The following is a 23,042-nucleotide window of genomic DNA, read 5'->3' on the forward strand; positions in this document are numbered from 1 at the left end:
CACACCAGACAAAACGTGGTTTGGACACAAAGCAGCCGCTGCAAATCAGAACTTACCTCAGTTTAGAGCAGGACTGCTGAAATGAAAAATGAAGATGAAGACAGTCTGCCAAGGCAACGCTGCAACAAGCAGACTGAAACACGGCTCGGCTCTGCCAAAATGTGCTAGTGCATGCTTGTAGAAATCGAGTCACTCCTCTCGGAGGAGGAGACAACGGCTTCCTGTGCTCTAACAGAAACTTTTCGTAGTGTCTGTCTGAGGTCTGAAGTCACAAACCACAGACACATGTTTAAGGCTGAATGAAGGCTTTAAACATATTCAGTCTACAGGTACTTATCTTCAATTCTTTTGGTTGCCAAAAATCACATAAAAAGAGAGTTTAGTTTAAATAGTGCATAGTTACAAGCTTTACTTTTAAGAGTGGGATGCGTTTGTAATGGCCCAGGCATCTTTGCAAAACACTTTGACTCAAGTCAAACTGGGGGAGGAGAAGCACCTCCTTAATTAAAAAAATCACCACAGATTCGGAACTAGATTTAAATTTGTACTTTGACTGAGCCATTCAAAAACATTATGGTTTAAACCAGTGGTTGCAAACTGCATTCCTCGAGGGCCATAGTCCTGCAACCTTTAGCTATGTCCCTTGTCCTACACACTTGAAGTAAACGGTGAAACTGCCTCACTAGCATGAAGTCAAGCTGTACAGAGCTCCACCAATGAGCTAATATTTGAGTTAGGTGTGCTGAAGCAGAGAGAAATCTACAAATTGATCAAGACCCCGCCTTTCAGGACTGGAGTTTGAGACCAGTGGACTAAACCATTTCATTGCAACTCGGGCTGTAAGCTTAGAGATGGTAATTGCTGGAAAACAAAGTCTCTAACAAGTTCCCTTCTCAAGGCAAACTTTTCATATTCTCTGTACAATTACTTTTCTCTTGCAACTCTTCCACTAAAGCTAGATTTGCAAAGTGCCCAGCTTACAGCCAGCGCTGTGAAAATCTGCAGCTCCTCCAAAGTTATATTGGAGGATCTTGGCTGCTTCTCTTATCAATGCTCTCCTTACCTGGTCAGACAATTTAGGTGACCTACACACATCCAAGTGTTTGTAGTTGTGCTGTGTACTCTCCATTTTCAGACGATGCATTGAACAGAGCTCCTTGAGATGTTTAAAGGTTTGGATCTCGTCTTATGACGTATTCCTGCTTTAAAATTCTCCACAACTTTGTCCCCGACCTGTATTCTCCACTTTGTGTTACACATTTTTATTTCCGAGGCATCATAAAAAGCGGTGCCAGATGCATGCTGTTCTTTTCAGACAATTGTTTCTAAAAAATACTTTCTAAATATTCATGTTTAATCTTCCCACTTCTTTAGAACCATGTATTCATTTTTTTTGTAGGAAAAAAAAATACACTGCACTGACGTTTAGGCTTTAACCAGAAGGAAAACATTTGCAAAGCACAGCACACACCATGTTTCTGAGGAACGTTTGTAATGACCAGTTGGTGCATCACTTACAGTATGTGGGTGTTTTTTAAGGTTTTTCTTACTGAAAAGACAGAGGGCTAATAATACATTTCTAACGACTACGTTCGTCTGTCTCCTCATTAAACACCATAAATCTGCGTGTGTCCTGTGATCATAGACTCTTCTGCCTCAGACTTCTACATGGATTTCAAATGAATACTTCTGAAAGTCTTCGTCTCTTCCAAGACTCACAGAATAGCTGGAGTTTAGATTAGAAGGAAGAGCGCCACACCTTCAAAAGTCGCCGTCAGTCCTGCTAAATTTCAATGCTTTGACAGTTTAATGGTTAGCTGATGCACTTTGATACCACGAACTGCTCACCTAAAATGTAAGAGCCCCACTCAGTCAGTAATTAATCTCTGTAGAAGTTTTCTTTCCACTCTCTCAAGATGCAATTTCCCTCGCACGACATTAATTCAAGTAAAAAAAAAGAAAAAAAAAGCAAACATGACATTTCTAGAGAACTGTGTAATCTATAATGTAATGTTAGCCTTCAGTTTGCACAGCATCACAGCGAGCACAGGTTGATTTAGAGCAGCAGTGCTGTCCTTAAGAAACCCAACACGTGTCTTGGATTTTGCACAATATTCTTTGGATCCGTTTATATTCAACGTTTGCTTGCGAATCTTTCCATGCAATATCACAAAGTATCGTTTGGCAAACCCTGCACATGCACTGTTTCATACTGAACCCGAAAGGCATTGGAAGCCTCTTGAACGATGAATGATGCAGATAAGCTCTAATGACATACAGGTCTGCAGCCAAGCTGCTTTTCGGGCTCCACGACCCCAGAACTTGTACAAATGGAAAACATGCTTTAGCAGAGGAAAATACACAGCAAAGGCGTGGTGACAGCTACTCTTTTGCAGCAAAATTGACTTCCCCTTCATAGGCAGGCGATAGTAGTTTCAGAGGCCGCATCTCTTCCAAGAGACGCCGATCGTCAGCTTGCCCCTACCTTTAAAATCCTCCTATGAACAAAATATTTGTTCGTAAGAGGTTTCTTCATTAAATCTGCAACTCAACATTATGCCACTGATGAGGCCAGTGAAAACTATTTATATTTTACTTCTCAGAAAACTATAATAAACTTTCAGATCATGATAGAGGTGCAGCATCAGTTAAATCCAAACCGTGCTCACGTGGGAGCAATTTCACTGACGCACCAAAAAGGAACAACGTTTCAGCCATGAGAAACTGAAACTCGGTATGGCAAACCAGCAAGAACAAACGGTACAATGGCATCAGTGTATCAATGAATCCCTTCAGGAACTGAATATGGTCTCTAAAGAGTAATCTCTTTGAAATATAATAAGAAAAGCTGGCCAGTTGACTAGTTTGGTATTTTTAGCTACCAAAATTTAATAGAAGTAACCAGTAGGCATGGGCCAGTTACATATATTAAACTATATACTTTACTAATATATGTATATATATTGCATATTTTCAGTTCTTTTAGATGAGATTTCACAGAAAGAGATGCTGGGTCATACATGTTCTCTCTTTTCTGTGTATTTCTGCTCAGCTGACTAAAAGGCAGCAGCTGCAATTTACTGTGACTGACAAAGATAAACTTGGTTTTAAGAAGTCGTACTGTCTAAATAAAATGGCCTCTGACAATAAATTTTACTAAGTTTGTCCAGTTTTTCCTTCCAGATTAGGGCTGAGTCGCTGCCTCAGTTCAAGTATTCTGTAAACCGTGTGACCTCATCTCATTTGAGTCAAATTAAATGAACAGGCAGATTTTTTAAAAACCACATGCTAACCAACTGAGAGTCAGCTACACAAAAAGGGACAATACTGTACAGATAAAAGTCGGATCCTTTTCCACATTTTGTTTTAAACTTTTTGAATACCATATCTTGAAACCGTTATATTTCCACTCAAAGCTGCCAAACAGTTTGAACTTTGTACCATCCCACGCTTACTGCAAGAACATGCTACACAACACTAAGCAGAGTATTTTATATTGTTTTACCACAACATGCAACAGGAACATTTAGAGATTAGCTGGGTTTTTTTCAGCTTTGTTTGAATGAATGAAGTGGATGAGTTTTCTTTGCACGAATGGACAAATCCCATCAAAGAGAAAACCCCAGGCTCTGGTCATTTATTTTTAAAAGCAGACACTTTGGAGGTGGGCTTCAGGATTTAATCGCTCACATCGGTGAGGATGAAGTTTGCTCACAGGATTGCATGACAAGTCTTCGTGTTTAATAAAAATGAGTTCCTGCTGTGTGTTTTATCTTGGTTTCCTGTTTGTCACTGAGGACTTGACAGCAGAAAAAACCACAAACTTCACATCCGCAGTCAGGCAGCTCAGAAGTTAGCAGCTGAACACAGGAATTCGTTTATTTTCTACTTTTAGAAGCACCTAGAATAACAGGTGCAATGTGTTCTTCAGGAGCATACTGAGTGATGATACTGAAGTCTTGTTTAGCACTTCTTAGTATGATATGTTTTATTAGTTCATTTTGGAGAGGAAGTAAAAGATCATGGTAAAATTCTGCTTTATCTCTGGCTAGTATTGTGTGTTTTTGTGGGGAGGTTTTGTCTGAATTAAATATAGATAAAAGGGGTTTGACAACAAACTCGCCCAAGAAGACAAAATGTCTGAATCTAATTTCTTATATACTTATTAGGTATTTATTTTAAAACTACATTATTCCCAAAAATACTCCAATAGCAATACTAATTTCTCTTTTTTTTCCCCCCACACTACTTGGTCAGAACTAGCTCTTTTATACTGGAACATTGTTTTGTCAGAGGAAGGCACATCTTTGGTTGGTTGCCTAGGTGAAGACATCAACACACCATGCTGCACCCCATCCTACCAGATGTCACAGCAGGAACCATCTGGTTCACATGGACGGAAAAAAGAAAATGCACCAGTGAAATGCTGGGATAACTAAAGACAGCTACAGTTTGACCTAGAGTGGACAGAGTTTTGGTATGATAAACCACAGACGAGATGTGGTGAGCTCGATCTTTAACTAAATATAACCCAGCCTAGTTTGAGAATCTAGACTTGAGCTGCACGCTTTGGCCAATTACTGAGAAAGACTCTGAACCATCCAACTGGTGGAGCAGATTACATCCAGCAAGACATTTTTCCTAAATCATTTCTTAAAGTTTGTTCAGTTACTTTCCCAAAAATCATTAAGCAGACTGAATGGTTCCAACATTCTCAGGTGTGTTTAGACTGTATTTTCTTTTGTTGGAAAGTGCTCAAGTTACTCCCAGTCATATGCAGTAATGGGCTGCTCTGAATCACTGTGTGAAATTAAAGTCATTTAATGACAGAGATTTCGATGTTTTTAAACACCCAGATTATCTGCAGCGAGTTTTATATTTTCCTGAAGGGCTGTCTACCAGTATCAACATATATAAAGTTTTAAAAAGTTAAATCTCGAAAGCAAAGTACTTTAAATGGGGTTGTGTGGATCACAGAGTAACTCTGCAATGCTCTACGACTACCACTTGCTGTGCAGTGCTGCCCGGCTCGCTGAAGGAAGGCCTAAAAGACAAAATTAGATAACTGGCTACAACAAAATCAGAGTAACCAGTTAAGAACATTGATACCAACAGTGCCACTTTCCAGCCCAAATCAATAAAGTTATTATTTTACTTTTAAATCTTATTTTTAATGCAACTATGGTTCAAGGTTATGCCAGGAGATCTCATACTAGCCCATGCCTACTTTAAAGTCAAGGGAGCAGAGTACAGTTCGAAACAAGCGCTGGATTATGATGAACGTCATAAGCATTAATGCAATTGTTTGGTCTAGCAATGCCTTCTGGAGGAACAGTATTCAAGTCACTGCAACTGATCGATAATCAGTTCCACTCACAATGACAAGATCAGCAATAACAAGCTTAAAAGGATTACACAGATTTGATTACACTAAACGGCATGACGGTTAGCATTGTGGCAGAGCTTCACTGATATTTACTGCACTAGCTTTTCATGTCTTGTCCTACCTACTGCATCTGTACTTTTAAAGTCAAATAAATACTTAGGTTCACATTCCACTGTATGGCACATGAGGCCAACAATGGCTACACACGGCCCTAAAACGAAAAGAAATGTCCAAAGAGGTCTCAGGAATGCCACCAGGCACTGTCACTTGTGGTGGCCTTTGGAGAATGTAGCCCTTGGCTTCATGTGGAGCAGAGCAGATGGTCTCAAACACCCCTAAAAGACTGGAAAAAAATGTAAGGAGACAAAGAGTGGGGTCATCACATGGTGGGGGGGGGGGTCGCTGAGATAAAGAGCACTGCCAGAGATAAGTGTTAAAATACCAGACACAAGCCGCCTGAGCGCAGCTGGGATCAATGGCTGTAAGCGGAGACTGACTAAACGAAAAAAGTGAAGTCCAACACAGCAGGGAGGACACTGTTCTGCTGTGTGCCATTGTGAGAACCCACTGACCACAGCTGTAACTCAAAGCTTGAACGTTTCTGAGAAACATGGAAGGGAAACTAGGAGGGTCCCACCGCAAGACCAGCTAGCAGCTGCAGCAGGGGACGGGGTATGGGGAAAAGGACAAACAGAGCCCATGGTGCAGTAAATCTGGAAGCCACTAATCACCGAGTGGTAAAGGGGGCTGACTGGTTCAAATACTTTCATTCTGAATGTGACGAAGCAATTCATGAGGAAATTAGAAGCGTTTCACAGCTGACCTTTGACTTCTAAGACCAAAGTTCCTCTTCAGGTCATGATATTTCAATGTTATGCAAATATGTTGTGTTTTAGAAATGAAGGGTGAATTCCCTCACTTAAGAGGTTCCACAGACAGTAACTCTCCCTTTGTTAATCGATATGTTAATATAATTAAAATACATCTAGCTTTCAGGTACATTTTTCTTTAGTGGTCAGTAAGTCACTTCAAGTGAATCATTTAGAAATTCACCAAGCAGAAATTTTGTAAACCTTCAACCTGCTAATGCTAACTCAGGTTGATTCTAATTTATTGATTTTAAAATAATAATAATAAATGATGAAATAGTGTACTTTTTTTATTTTTGCAAAAATCTAAAGGCTTACTTTTCTACAGAGGAATTTTGCTGCAATACATTAACCTTCCTGTTATCTGCCGACATCTAATGCAATATAAATGAACAACAGGCATCCTCCTATGAAAATATAATAGGTTTTCAAAAATGCTTCTTATTCTTTTTCCTCCGACTTAATTTTCAAATACCTTACTGAAAACAGCTGACACATCGTCTTCTCTCTGCAATAACATCCACACCAACAAGTGTTGTCAGCGCGACTGAGTACCACTAGGTATGGCATGTTGACTGATTTCTAATGTCCAAACAAATAATTACCAATCAGAACATAAAGTCATGCACAACATAATCTAATTCTCTACAAATCACTAGAAAACACAATATTATAATTCCAAAATATCAAGATTGTATAGTTGATCAGAAATAAAATGTACCTGATCATTCAAACCAAGAGACAAACTCATTTAAATGTAACCATGTTGAATTTACCCACATGCCAGAAACTGTACGTTTTATTTCCAGTCATAATTTCAAGAAGCGAATCTGACAGATGACCTATAATTACTTAATCACACTGCCACAGCGCTGAAGAAGGGACCACGATAACTATACCTCCCCCAGCGCCAACAAGCTGTCAGCCCTGAAAGAACATGACATGTCCGACTTCCTCCCAGCCACGACATACATGTAGAGCAGAAAGCATTCTCTCCTGTGGGCATTCACAGAGATAAACAGAGCAAGACATGTCTGCAGAAATGTGTCACCCTTCACTGAACAACAAAAAAAAAATAACCAAAAAATGACTATGCTGGAGCAGAATTACTACTTTAAAGGCGTAGAATAAATCTAACCACGTTACAGAGAGGAAGGACTTTAGAAAAAAACAGTAATGTAATAAACAGCATTTGCAGACATGCTCATGTTCACACCTCGCCTTTTTGCAGCTCGACTGCCTGCAGGCGAATTCTTTGGTCAGAAACAGCAAAAGTGTGATGATCGTCCACAACAGCAACAAAACACTAAGCATTTACAGATGTTGTATCATTCAAGATTTAAGGTTTGAAAATGGACTCGTCAACTGCACAGTTTACAGTTTCTAAAAGCAAAAGGAAAGGAGGCTGGCCCTGAACAATCATGGTGACGTTTTCAATCACTTGTGATTGAGTTGCTCTTTAACAGAAGCTTTATCTTCTAGATTAGCAATGCTTTAAAAATGACTAGGTGGATTGAAGCACTTTTTCATGCAAATAGATGCTTTAAATGACAAATATTTATATCTAATATGATGCAGTTGCAGCACTGATGCAGCAGGACGTCTGCTGGGTAAAACACATGTAAGTTGATGAGCGAAGCAGCCTTTGATGGAAAATAGTAGAAAGTGTTATTAATGACCCCTTAACACTGCAAAAGTCGAGCCCCACTGAGTGGAGAGGCACCATTTCGTCACTCAAAGAGTGAGGTGTGATTTTCACACCATTTCTCAGTTGGAGCCTCCAGGTTTTCGACCATTTGACTGACGGAAACATAAAGCTGTCAGAGTCAAAAAATACTATCTGAAATAATACAGAGACAGTTAATCTGCAGAACATGATGAAGCCAGGAGCTGATCAGTGGTACTTTATACATTCCTTATCCAGACTGCTGTAAATTGATTTAAAGGAATAGTAATTGTAGTGACCAAAGAGCTTTAACTCTGCAGGATGCAGTGAAAACAATTCTAATATTCTTTGCCTCATCATTCTGGCATTTTACAGAATTAATTATCGTCCAAACAGAATCTGGATAATTTTATGCATGGTTTTATACAGTGTGGGTAAATATATCATTTCAGCAACACATAATATTTTGGATTAAAGTGCATCACAAAATTTACTAGCTTTTATGTAAAAAGAAAAAAGCTGCAGTTGTTATTAAATTGTGATTTATACTGTAGAATTCTTGCTAAATGTATGATTATTGGGTGAAAAATATGTCTTTCCCCTCTGTTCTTTAGGAATTGGACAGGGAGTATAATAATGTGATATTAGCTAGCACCAGGCAATTAGTTGGGCTAATTAGTTGGGTAGCATTCCAGGTTAACAGAAATTAACTTGCAAATGGTTTTAAAACAAAGTTACCTAAATCAGCGTGACAAGTGGCACTGCTTTACTTTCTACATGATGGCAGTTTTTCCCAAACAAAAAGTTTCCAAAGAGGCAAATTTCCCCTTTTTTTCAGTTAAAGTGCAATTGGTTCTTTTTTAGCCTTCTGAATAAGCAGTTCTTAGCAATGAGTGGGGGAGGGGCAGTTCTGCAGCCCCAGTTACTCCCAAGTTTTCTCTGGCATCTCAATAAAAGGACTTTAACTGTGTAAATAACTTAACAGTAGCAGTTTTGAATCTGGTCAATGCCTCGGTGCACCGTGATACTCGTCCATGTCCAGACAGGATCAACTCTGGTTGCTGGGACGGGTCTTCTCCGACCTCCTTACACTGACAAAAACACTTTAGGAAAGAAAACTTCTTCTGACTTAAGACTTCTGGGTGTCGTACCCAACAATGCAACTATTCAGGAAACAGAGGGCAAGCCAGAGAGGTAGACCATGTGACACAGTGAACATGTGGTTGATGGATGATACTTCAAAAGTCTGAACACTTAACATAAATCAAAAGGTCAGTTCCTATTTTCTGATTAATAGCAGATGTGAAAATCTCAAAAATACAAACACTGATTTTTTTTTTCTCCTCCCCCAACAAATTATTGTCGAGACAATCAAAATTAAGCTGCATCAAAACAGCTTGACTTCACTGATCTGAGGTCAAACTGAGCCTGGAAACTGGAGGGATTGTTGTAAGAGGTGAAGCCACAGAAAAAAGACAGACTACAAGGACAGACAAATCACTAACAGAGTGAGAACAGCTGTTTCGATTGGTCAGCTCCTCATTCTGGAAGCTTGACCATCTATGCATGTTGCAGAGCAGAGGACACAATGGGTGGGAGGGAAAAAAGAAAGAAAAGACGAGGGGAGGAGGAATGGGAGTACTGAGCCCCCAAACTCTCTCCAATGACTGAACAATGAGAGAGCAGGGGGAGCAGATATTCCACTAAGTACAAGGCTGTCAAACAAAATTACGGTCTTTCCACACACCTCCTCCACGCAAAACACGCTCAAGCTTCACCTTTCTGCTCTGGAACTTCCTTCCAAGCACAACACAGCAAAGAACACCTGGCAAAATGAGAAACAAGCAGCCTCAACACATCCATTTCAACCCCTTCTCTGTTTTCCTACTTTAACTCTCCAAGCCCAACACTTTTTTTTTCTCCTTTCTTCATGAAACCATCCCCAAGTTTTAGCACAAGACAGAAAGAACACAGCAAACATGAAAAGTGACAACTCACCCAACCCTTTCCTCTCCTTCTATTTCCTTCTCTCTCCAATCTCTTCCTTTCTGAATCACAGCTCCAGCTTGTGAGGCCAAAACTGCTTCTGCTGCTCCTGCTCCCTGGCCACGCCCACAGAGTGTCACGTGACCGCCATCCCCAGGCATTCGTCAGCCACACCCCTCATTCAGAGAAAGTCAGTGGAGAACTTTGGGGGAAACGGGAGAGCTTTCCCGATCCACGTGGGAGCGAGAAAACCCACTTGAGAAGGAAAAAATGTGTTTATGTCACAACTGAAAATGCAAATAGACTTCAGTGTGTGTGTGTGTGTGTGTGTGCATGTGTGTGTGTGTGTTTGTGTGTGAATGTGTTGGTATAATATCCTCTTTCCCTCCTCCTGTGTGTGTCCATCTGCTCCTTCCCTCCCACTGCTTTGTTGAACAGAGGAGGGTATTACATTTTACAAGTGTGTGTGGACAAGCGGAGGAGATTTGGTCATCTCTCTTCTTTCCTCAGCGATCACTAGCTCTCTGTCTCTGAGAGGCACAAGCGCAGCATCCCTCCGGCTCTGACTAACACATGATTAAACCCATGACTAACTCAAAACTCTTCTATATTTAGAAATTTAAAGGGATCATTTGTAAAAGAGGCTATACTTTAGCTTGGATTAGTGTAAAAACTGGGGGCCAAATAAGACCGCTTAGCATGATAAGAAGTCTCATTAAACACTTTTAATGTTGCAGTGTTTTAAGTTGGGAAAGACTATTTACTTTTATTACTTTTATTTTAGCCTCTAGCATTACATTCTTCAACATCAAATGGAATCGAGATGTTTTATTAGACTAGAATATTGTGTTCTGACTAAATTCTCCAAAATGTATCTCTACCAAAAGAAAAGAATGGAGCTTTTTGTGGTTGTACCCATAGCACTGGTAAAAATTGATATTTTAATTAACCCTCAGTTTGATCTCCTCTAATCAAAAAGAAATACTTTGTTGAATAAAAAAGAAAATATGTGGTTGTGGATTTTTATACTTCAGTCACTGATTTCACCTTTGCATGCACGTGGCCACAAATTGCTTATAGTTTTATACTAAAGCACGATAGGCTCACACAATACAGATGGGGATTATTTTCCACATCTATTCCTTTAAGAAAGGATATCCTAAAAGCTAAACAACATCAGCTAGACTGAGCGAAGCTGCGTCGAATTTAACATTGGCAGCAAAACAGATGAAACTGTTTCCAAATGTTCCCTGGAAATCTGAATCACTCCTGCATCCTGTGACCCCCGCTGCCCCGCAACGGCAAGACTGCAGAGTCAAAAGGAAAAAGAAATATATGCTCTGGGAATAAACCTAATGATTAAAGTGCAGGACAGGCTGAGGTTATTGATGAGTTTGAGTGACATGGACGACTCAGTGATTTACTTGTTCCTGTGTTGACATGGGTTGATACTTTTTTCCCATCAGCACACTGGCTGAAGGTCTAAGAGACGTTTATGACGTTCAGCAAAAAGGCTTCCTTCCTGCCACGGCTAGATTTCAGTAATTGTCTGTTTTGTTGTGAAAGTCAATGTAGAAACCTGTGTTTATTGGGTACTGTTGGCAAATTTAAAAGGTATATGTGTTAACTGTCCTCATAGACATTATGAAATTAATTTTTAAAAAATCTCAGAAAATGTGTTGAATCCGATCTGAAAGAACTGACAACAGGGCAAAGGTTTGTCTACTTGGAAGGTCATTTAAGAATCTTACAAAAGTTGAATCTGTGCTCTGCAGACAAAGTTATGCAACTTTCTTCAAGGACACAACTCAACATTTACAACCTCTTGGCTACAGAGAAGATATCTGATCTGTTTTTGCATTAACTTATCAATGTTTTATGAGTAAGAGGGGATCTTTCCTCCAGCATTTCTTCTTCTTTTTTTTTGTTTAAATTGGCTTGATGTCTCTTGAGAGAAATCTTAAATGTTTTCCCCAACATGCATCAACAGAGTAGCCCTTTTGATATGACAGCATTTTGTTGCATATCTCCTCTTATCAAAGAAAATGTTCCCATAAAATTGTCTCCGCTCAGTAAGCAATGTTCTCTGGATGAAACCCATGACACACCAGTGTCTCAAGCTGCCATTTCCTCTTGTGGGAACCTAAGATCAAATGAGAAGTCTGTATGATGTGTCAGACTTTGGGGAAAAAAAGAGAAAAAGTAGCATTTACAAAAGCAAGGGAATGGATAGTGTGTGGGTCTGCATGCATGCATGTGATGTTGTTCATTTCCACTCAACACAAGCAACCTAAAGTGCTAAGGTAACAAGACACGCTCCTGGCAAATACGCTTTTATATTTACCTTGTCGTTGCGTCTCAGGAGAAAAATGTGAGGATTTTTCACCTTAACCCGAGAGAGGTTATTTAGAAAAGCAACCAATCATGAAATCCTTTGGGCTAACGTATCGGGGTCTCCAATCACAGGGTCCATGTCACATCCGGCCCATACTGAGCAAAATCCTGCAGGTTCCTGATTTAGGGAGTAAGGTTCTCTGATCAGATGACACGAGAAGAGGCGCAAAAGAGGGGTTGATGGTGAGTTGGACAGAGCTAAATACAGCAATTCTACAGGAAAACCTGTTAGAGGCTGTGAAATATTGGACCATGTTTAGGACAAATGACCTAAACATAGTGCCAGAGCTGCAACTGGAACCTGTTTACATCAAAGACTATTCTTGTGTAAAATGATTTTTATCCAATCTGCCTTTCGATCAAAACATTACAACTTCTTCAGTAATTGCGGAAAAAGTTGGTTCTACAAAGTGTTGACTGGAGGGGGAGGGGAGGTCGGGTGAGTACAATTACACACAGATTAGAATTGGATAAATGATAAATATCCTTGCACTTCCCAACATCACATAAAAATCCTAATAAAATATTTATAAAGTGTATGGTTTAAAGAAAACAAGAAGTGAAAAAGGTTCTTGGGAGTATGAACCTTTGTGGCAGACGCTGTTTGACGGGTGCGCTATTGGGTCAGTGGGGGAGATCTGTGATTGGTCCAGGTCAGGGATGATTGCTGAGGGCAGATGGTGGAGAACATGAGGAGACGATTAAAAGAGTCACTTTTGTAACTCAGCAGCTCAAGCGACTCTGGGACATGTTCTTGTGTAGCGAGGGGGAGAACAGAAAGAGAAGGAAAGGAAGGACGTTGAGGAAAAGAGGAGACAGGAAGAGAGAGATAAACGAGGAGGACGGGGGTGGGTGGAAAATTATTGCTCGAAAAGGAGAAAGGGAAAAGAGGAGGAACATCTGGCTTGGCCTGGATATCTACAGGGAAGATAGTTCTGCTACAGTCTTCCTGTTGTGTGTTTTGTGCTGCTGTTGCTCCGCTCCCCTGTGGTGCAAATGGAGACAGCATGTGTGACGAGTGAGGACTCCCCACTGCGGGCCCCCAGGACTCAGCGGCCCCCGTCCCTATCTGACATCACTCCCACATGTTACCAATACACTTAAATTAAAAGTACATATGCACATCCTGAGCTTCTTAATACCAATGTACACTTCTTTACAAAAGTATTCGCTCCCCTTGAACTTCTCCTTGTTGCCTCGATACTTGATAAACTATTAAAAAGTAATGAAATTATGTTTTTATAGATACAAATGTAAAAGTGTGGCGTGTATTTTCCAACAGCATTATTGAAAGGTTTGTTGATTTTTTTTTCCCTTCTGAAAAGTGAACTTCTGACTGATTCTCAATTTTTGTTACTTCTAACAGGTTTTTCTTCCAGAATTGTTTCGTATTGAGCTGCATCCACCTTTCCTGTACCTACTAAAGAGTAGCATCCCCACAGCATGATGCTACCACCACTGTACCACTCTTACATATTGTCCTGTCAATAGTTTCCCCAACATGAGATGTGGATCATGGGCCACTTGGCTGCTTGTGGTGTGCATTTGCAGATTCCAATTTGTGCAATATTCTGAAAACTACAAATATTAATCACAATAACGTGCTACTGTGGACAATTATATCAAATTTCAATAAGACACATGCTATTTGGTAGCAATGTGACAAAAAATGAAAAAAGTTCAAGGCATATGAAGCACTCGGTCACTCATCCTGTGTCAATCAGTAAGCTAATCAAAACTCTGTGTTTTCTTTTTCACTCGCTGCTTTTATGGACTTTAGATTTGGTTACCCCAAAGCAGACAGAAAATCTAAGCAGTTATTATGGATTTCATTGACAGAACAGTGTTTGCTTATAATATTTATCTGTGAGCTCTAAGTCGCCAAAGTTTTCTTCAGCTGTGTTTAGTGAAAACATCCGTCCAGGACTTGAACAGAGTCGGAGAGAAACTGCAGCCTTAACCAGCCAACTACAATAAGTTTGAATCATGTTGTTCTTTAAAATAACACCACAAAGACAGTTCTCCAAAAAAAATGAAAGAAACTAAGCAGCAGAGTCTCATAAGAGGGAATACTGCAACTAAATCACGACAGCGGAAAAAGGGCAAAGCATTCATTAATTTCCCTTATTCACATCTTTACAAGCATTACTGAGGATCAGACATGTTTGGCTTCAACCAGCCGGTGTCCGATTTCAGTTTAGTGAAACAACGCATGAAAAGCCTTTGAGATAAGTGTTAACAACCAAACTTGATACTCACCAACCATGAAATTTGTGTGGTTGCTGTATATTTCACTGCAAGTAGAAGTCATCTCTCCTGCGAGCCTTTTTCTGTTTCACCTCTGGCTTGGATGGGGGATTCAAAGGTCCAACTTCACACTTTATTAGGTTAGCAGCCGTTAGTAAGTTTTCTTTGCCACTCTTCAACAAGATCTAATTGAAGAAACAACCCCTTCCAGGACTGACACACACTTAGATCTATCTCATGATCTTCTCGAGGCAAAGCCTTCCCTAATGAACAATAAACAGAGCGACTCCACAGGCTCTGCCTTCTGGGGAATCCCTGGATCTGCAGGGGCAGGGGACGACTCACAGGCAGTAAGAGGGAAGAAAAAAAAAAAAAGCGGAAGCAGCTCTGTAATTAAACTATTTGTGTAGTTGCTGCATGTCTTCCAGAAACATCTAACCGAGTTATGATGCTAATTTTCTTTAATGGAAACCCCACGAAGGCAGAAGCAGCGAGGCAAATTACGGTCAAGGGAGAAGCTCTGCTTTCAGGGATCAGTGAGCATCACTTTTATTCTTTTTACCTCCAGAATTTCCGGCTGCCAGTGGTTGATCCTTTGAAACAGCTTGCCCCCCGCTCTCCTTTCAGCGTTTTAATTCCTCATCCTTGCCTGCCTCCTGTTCTCCTGAGTGATGTCGATGTGTTCAGTCTGCTGTGTAGCATCACCGAGATTTTCATGCCATCCAGACTGGAGGTGAAAGTTCACTAGACATTTATCTGAGCTCCACCGACACGTCTATTTTTCAAGCAGATTACGGCGTTCCCTTTTGGAAGGAGAACCTGAAAGCTTCCTTTGAATTATCCAAATCCCTAAATTGTCAGCGTAAATCTCTGTGACAACATAAGATCGCCCTTATGAGCTGTGCTTTTTAACGTTTAGGCAAGAGAAGCTTCTAAGATGTCACAAGAGGAAACACGTTTTAATGCACAGTCCTGCAGTCAGTCGGCGAAGTATGTACAGTAGTTCACTCTTCAAAGTCCGATTTAAGCTGCACATATCAATCCGTCACTGAAAGTTCATGACACGATAAAGATTTTAAAAGCTTTTTCATATAACTTTGCAATGTGCATTCAGTCTACATAGTACATTTAGATTTCTGAAGCTGCTCGCCATTTTCTTTACCTGTTTAGTTCTTGTGCATTTGTAGTGGAGGGGAGGACTGCTGTTGGATGAATAATACTTAAATATTGATTTTTAAAAAGTATTTTAAGACATTTTTCCCACGTTAGAAGTGAAATAATCTGCCAGTGGAACTGTTACTTTTCATCAATATTAAAGAGCTATTTACTTAAAACAAGCTCAATCTAAAGCTTGCTAAACGGTTACTTGTGTGCTAGTTTTGTCTCATTTCATGTGTACTAAGATATTTGCACTGGAAACGAAGCCAAAATTAATTGTTAAGATTTTGAATTGACTTTTCGACGTCAGCTGGAGCTACACTAACCATTCAAGATACAATGTGATTAAGTGTTTTTATTAGGTTATTGCTGCAATATTTTTGTAGCCCTTGGTTAAATTTCTTAGTAGCTCAGTATAATCGGTGAGTTTGAGACTTTCAAATTTTATTTATCTGTGAAAACTGATGATCAAATTGTGTGTCTTGAGTATAAGATGTGCAGTAAAAGTGCAAACCTTCCAACTAAGTTATAACGCAAAGCAGTTACAGCGTCTCCATTGTATTCAGTGAAGAAGGTTTTAAACTGTAGGTTCCATTCATATTTTTTCCAATGACTAGAGTTAGATACAGAAATGAATAAACAAAAGCAGATGAATCTCTGCTCTCATATTCATCTCAGCAGACGGCAGGAATGTGACATGTTTGACCATCTGTCCATGCAGACATCGTACGGCTGCTCTCGTTGAAGCATGTTGTCTGCATAAAACTTCGTTAGCAAAGATTGATAAGGCTGATTATTACAGAATCATATAATCTATTCATATTTCCTTGTTCCTCTAAATCATAACTGCTTGCGCGAGTCAAAAGATTCACACATTCACCATTTGAGAAGGAAACCTAACAAAATGTTTTCTTTAAATACTAAAAATGGCAGACAACAAAGCACAGCTATGCAATGTTTGTTTTTGTTTTGATAGCTGACAGAAGTCGAGTTCAATCTCATCAATCTGATTGTGAATATAAAAGACATGATTTTGCCATTAGTTTCTTGGACAAAAGAACCTCTAATCTTTGAATAAACAAAGAGGATCCAAATGGAGCCGGATCACTTAATTGAAGATAAACGCTGAGTGTAAGCTTTATCTTAGCCTGCTCTATGCAGCCCGAAGCCCATATCTACTATCTGCCTTTCATCTTATGACAAGATTGGAGTTTTGTTATGTGTGTAATTGCCGAAAACAAGCCTTTAAGCAAAACCTCCTGTGGAGTTCAGCGTTAGGCCAAAAGAAACATATTCATACAAAAAATTGAGAGGGAAGAGAAATTGAATCTGCTAAAGAAGAAATCGATATCTGCATCGGGATGCTCAGCATGCGCAGGAAGCTGAAAGGTAAGGGGGTGTTTGCAGCAGCTGTGGGACATGGCATGATGACTGAACAGGACAAAGGTCTTTCTGCAGTGGTGGGAAACTTCTTTAACCCTTGACTTCCCCCAGATGCTCAAAGTAAACTTCAACTTCCGAAAGCCTTATCTGGAAGTGCGGAACTGTGTGTGTATGCGTGCATGTGCGTTTGTGGATGTGTGTGTGTGTGTGTGGGTGTGGGTGTGTGTGTGTATGGTCTCCCTCCCAGTGCTCAGTTACATTCCCTCTCCCTTTAAGATAAAGACATTTATTAAAAATATTCTCAAGCTTTGTTAGTTTCGACTTAAAGCAGTGTTAAAAATAAGTATATAGAGGAAATGATACGCAAGAGTGTTTTAAAAAAAATCTCATTCCATGAGAAAGGCATGTAATCTCTGTTCTGATACATTTCTATTGACGTTACACTCCTGTGGTCCATGTTTCAGTTCCAGGGGCTTCATCAGGCTGCAGCCATAAGGCAGACTACTGTGACACGAGACGTAACATGTCATTTTAAATTAAGGTGTAAAACGGAAGGAAACGAGGTTTTGTCCCATTTATCCTGTAATTGGATGTTATCTATCAAACACTGCCTCCTGGTGGAGGAGAAACACAAGACCAAAATTCAGTTCTGGATATTTGGAAGGGACTGTCGCTGCTCTCACTGCAGGGCATTTTTGAACAAGACTGATGTAAGAGACTGACTTCCAGAGTGCTCATTATTTGGCTCAACCAGACACACTGTCTTTAACAATCTGTTCTTCCCTGCAAAAGCAGATCTATGGCCTTTATAAGGTACACTTTACTAGTACTGGGTTGGACCATCTTTTGCTTTCATAACTGCCTTAATAAGATTAACAAAGTTATCATTCCTGTGAGATTTTGGTCCTAATTGACATGACAGCATCATACATTTCCTTCAGATCTGTCAGTGATAGATTCATGATGATAATCTCCTGCTCCACCTCGTCCTAAAGGTGCTACCATGAACTGAGATGTGGAGACTCTGGAGTTGCACAGGAACTCAGAGTCACGTTCAAAGAACCAGTTTAAGACGATCTGAGCTTTTTTGATATGGTGCTCATCATTCTGGAAATAGTAATCAGAAAATGGCTACTCTATGGGAAGGACATGGTCAGGAATCTAAAATCCATTTGGCACCACAAACCATGCCACAGCCAAAGATAGTTAAGGACCATTCGTCTCCCATTCTGGTGCTCGGTTTGAACCTCACCAAGTCGCCTTCACCATATCAACGAGCATAAATGAATTGATTTTTCTACTTGCATTGGTGGACAATTGAACAAATCTACCCAATGAAGTGACCGACATTAATAAACTACGGTCAGACAACATGGGATGCCTACAGATGTCTAGTGAGGCACTTTTTTGTTGGCATGGGGGGGGATAATACACAACATTGCTTTTGTGGTTTTATTATATCCAGCGATCTAAAGTCATTGAAAAAGTAAATGTATACTTCTGTAGCCTAGTCCAATATGTCAAAATGGGTGATTATTACAGTCATATTCATTCAAATCATCCTTTTAAACCTAGATGCTGACTTCATTCTCTCTCTGCAGCAGTTCTCCCTCATAACCACCTACACAAAAATCTCTGCTTCCTCTACTTTGCCTCTAACATCTTTCTTTCCAGGGTAATTAGCCGACAGGTCACGCTGAGTAATGGTCTGGGATCAGTCCAGAGTAATTGCACTGGGAGAGGATTGACCTCAGATATGCCTCTGCCTGAGGGTGCATGTATGGCTGAATGCATGTGTGCGTGTGTGTGTGTGTGTGTGTGTGGGAGGGCTTGTTAATGAGAGACAATGAAAATCAGACAAAAAAAAATCCAAAGATAACGAAAGTGTGTTTGCATACTCTTTTTTGACTTGCGGACAAGCAGAGACAAATCACCCTCTGTGGATCCCTCCCCCTCGGTCTCAGAAGGTCAGTCCAAATTAAAGACAAATGATTTCACTTGCTCCTTTGACCAGAGCAGTTACACCTTAATTGTAAGACAAATGTAGCTGAAGACAGTGTGTTTATTTGGACAGTTTGAAGCCATTTTCTAGCTCTACTTAAAGCATCTGCTGGTCTGACGTGACGGTATCTCTTTTGTTCTTGATCAGAACAACAGGAAGGCGTGACACAATAGCACTACCACTCTGTGAATACACATCTTCCCAAAAAATAGCCTTGGCTTCAGTCTTGTTATTTTTACCCTTGGGCCACTGCTATAAAAAGTGGTTGTTTCCCTAGAGTCATGACTAAAGACGAAACTCAATGAGGTATCTGGATGTGATCCCAACGATAACCCACCAGTCCTCAGATAAGGATGTAGTTTATGGTCGAATGCTGGCCCTGCTGACCTCACTCACCGCTCTCTAGTAGCTGTAAAAATGGAGGAAGTTCATCTTTAGTGTTAGAATGAAAGCAACTCTCTGTTCCTAAGTCTCGGTCAGTCAGTCTCAACACAGACTTGAGTGTAATTACCTTGTCTTTTTTTGTTTGTTTGTTTGTTTGTGGATTCCTGAACCTACAAATTCAAGGCTTCATGAAGGATGATAGCTGGAAAAAGCCAAAACAAAGTGTCCTTAATGGAATAGTATCTATGTCAAACTACTACTACCACTACTACAACTCTGTTCCATGTTTGCTGACAGCATGCTTTCTTATAAAGAGATCTGCTTGTTTTAATGCAGATTATCTTTCTCTACTTCTGATAACATTCGTCGATTTCTGCAACATCGTTACAATTTCTGTCAAGTATCAGCTCTGTTTTGATAGAATAGACACAGCTGACCTTCATTATCTGCAGTCAGGATATTGGCAGTCGCTGAGTTGCATAGCGTGGATGGGGCTTGTTCCTACGCATCCCTAAGATGCTCCATCCAACTGCAATTTGGGGAATTTGTTGGACAGATCAACATCTTAGGGCCTAAGGTGTTGACCTGGTGTTGAGACTAAGGCTTAGGCTCTCCATCAGGTTGCTTGAGCTGATCCTGAGCAGGCGATGAGTCTCATTGGTCTAACTTTTTGCGTGGGACACAAATCATATCTGGACTAATAATAATAATAATAATACTTTACAGTTACTTCACTAGATGCAGTCAAGGTAATTACAATTGGATCTTGTTTGACAAGACACACTGCACTTTGACAAGACGTGTGATTATTTTAATACTTGTGAGTTTATATGGAATGGGGTCTCATCATTAGCCGCGCTATAAAAATAGATCCTTCTGGATGTCAGCAATGGATGCAAGGATTACTGGAACGGCTATTCCTCCCCGCCGTGGTGAACAGGAACAGGCAGGTACAGAAAACAGATGGAGGGATTTCTTGCCATTGCTTTAAAATGTGTCTCTACAATTCTTCTAAGTAAATATCCCTTCCCATTTTGAGGTGGGACTTTTCTAAGGCTTCGACTCGCGTCAGCTCTGCGTTCTGCTCAGAAATTACTATAATTCTTGCCTCGCTCTTGTTAAGTACCACAACCCATTAGAAGAGAGATTTTGGTCTCATTCCCTAGAAGATAAATAACTACATCTCACTTTCTGTAACTGAAGTTGAGGATGTGGTTTCAGAAGATGATCAATTGCTTTTTGGTGGAAAGAAATCAGACTAAATTCTTGAACCTAAATGACCTATTTGCCCAGCAGTAAGCAGCCATCAGTAACAGTTCATGCAAAATGGTTGCCTACCCATAACATTTATAAGGATCACCTTTTGTATAAACATACTGATGTCTTGCTTTGCAATGTTCCAAACAGTGCAGAGCACCAGGACCTGGGAAGCTGATGGACTAATATCATAATATCACAAGACACAAGAGAGAGGAAATACCCTGCAGTGAGGTCACTGTGACAGCTGACGCCGTTTCTTTAGTTTAATTTAACCATTTCTTTAATGTTTCTTCTATTTGGTAGTTTCATTTTTATGTTTATTTAATTTAAAGATTTGGTATTGTATTCACTAGTATTTGTTTAAGTTCCTGTATGTTTAATTACCCCTCATGTGTCAGCAGTGGTCTGATCAGTCACTATTTAAGTTCCCCTCATGTCTTGTTTGTTAGGTCAGTTTTGTGCTTGAGTTCTTTGTGTTACCACCTGAGTTGTAGTTTGTTATGTTGACCTCAGGTTTGGGCCCAGTTCTTCATTGTTTAATTACTTTTGAACTTTTTTGTAATAAATTAAGATTATTTTTGGATTCCATTCAGCGTCTCTCTGGCTGGTCTATGCAAGAACCCTCACAGTCACACTGCGGGGGAAACAATCCCAGTTGAGAGAACAAGGAAGGAAGCAGAGTGGACTCTGTGTGCACTTGCTTGTGATGTCATTTCGCCATGGAAAAACCAAATGGGCAGGAAGGTAGCTTATGGAGCAGCCAAGAAATCACAATTGATGTTCACATAAAAAAATAACAAGATTAACCCAACACATTAATTGTATGACGAAAAAGTTGTGGAGGGATAGATTTCTCACGATCCTCTGCAAAACTATACCACCTTTACTGAAGCACCACCTAAAAGTGACCTTATAAGTAAATAGAGTCAGTATAAATCGAGCTGATCCGTGAAGGTCCTGGAGGTTTGTTAGAGATCTTTAGTGAACAAAGAGCATCAAGACAACAGCAGACAGGTCAGCACTAAAGCTCCAGTTCTCACCTGTCCGCTGTTGTCCAGACATATGATGTCAAAGAAAAACCCAAGCTTTGGACATCTCTCAAAACCCAACAAGACACAGCAGTCTGTCTAAGTTCAGACTCGAAGCACTTAGATCATTAATAAGAGAAGCAGCCAAGTGACACATGGTAACTCTGGAGGAGCTGCAGAGATCCACAGCTCAAGAGTGAAATTCTGAGGGAAGTGCTGAACTTCAAAAACTGCTGCCTTTATTAAGAGAGAAAGGCGAAAAGAAGCAATAAGAGGTCTGCTCGTTTTACCACAAGCCGTACAGGAAATGACAAGTGTGGGAAACATTGAAACCACAACAGTTTGTTTTGTTGTTTCTTTTTGGTCAGTGTTCAGGCCGCTGTCTTTGACTGCAAAAACTAATTCACATCATCCCCAAGTGAAACATGGTGATGGTTGCATCATCAAACAGGTTAAATGTCGCAGAAGACTCAAGATTCTGCACAATAAGCCAACAGCCAGCTACAAAGCAACGGTTCAGATGAAACTGAACATAAACATTTCAGTCACAAGCTGAAAGCTAAAATATACATAACCTAAGGTTACTACCATGACTGCAATGAAAGGGGATTCTTCAAAATGGATGAATACAATTACATGCCACACTTTCCATTATATCTTTTTAAAATTGAAAAGGAAGGTAATTGTTTCATGCCTGAAAAATGCTTGGGTTAGAGTTTTTAGCCATTGGGACTCCCAGTCAGGTCACTACTCATTTCGACTCCTGACTGGGCCCCTCCCTGTGGACCAGTAAGTAGCTAGCTCCCTACATAATCTCTAAGAGTGCCGTGTCAAACTCTTAGCAAAGACACAGATAAGAGATTTATAGTTGCTTGCAAAAGACAACAAACAGGCAGAACACAACATGACATCCTGCAGCACCGGCGAACACGGACAGATTCAGACATTGGCGCATTGTTCACAGTCTGATGACAAAACTTCTAAAGCTAAATGATAAAGTGGGCTATTTCATCTGGAAACACGTAATACTGTGACCCAGCCAAGAGTACAAAACGTTAAATGGCCTAAAATCAGAAAGAGATTATATCTAATCATAAAGTAAGTACAAAAATACCTGAGTAATGCATTTAATAGCAATGCATCTCAAAAAGACCTAGTTTTCCTCTAGTAGCTACAGCCATTTATTTCACATGTTACTTTTGGCAGTGATTAACATGATCAAACAATATTGGAATGGTCTGGTGGATATCTTTTGTATTCCATATAGTAGAAAGGACAA

General features: G+C 40.1%; 1 protein-coding gene across 2 annotated transcripts in view; it reads right to left on the bottom strand.

The window, feature by feature from the left end:
• The window catches only part of septin9b (septin 9b), a 62,012-nt gene that overhangs the window by 18,413 nt on the left and 20,557 nt on the right, over nt 1-23,042 (bottom strand). The gene's annotated exons all lie outside the window — the stretch shown is intronic.

The sequence above is a fragment of the Poecilia mexicana genome, unplaced genomic scaffold (assembly GCF_051168715.1).
Source record: "Poecilia mexicana isolate PSO_F unplaced genomic scaffold, ASM5116871v1 scaffold_1, whole genome shotgun sequence".
Lineage (NCBI taxonomy): Eukaryota > Metazoa > Chordata > Actinopteri > Cyprinodontiformes > Poeciliidae > Poecilia > Poecilia mexicana.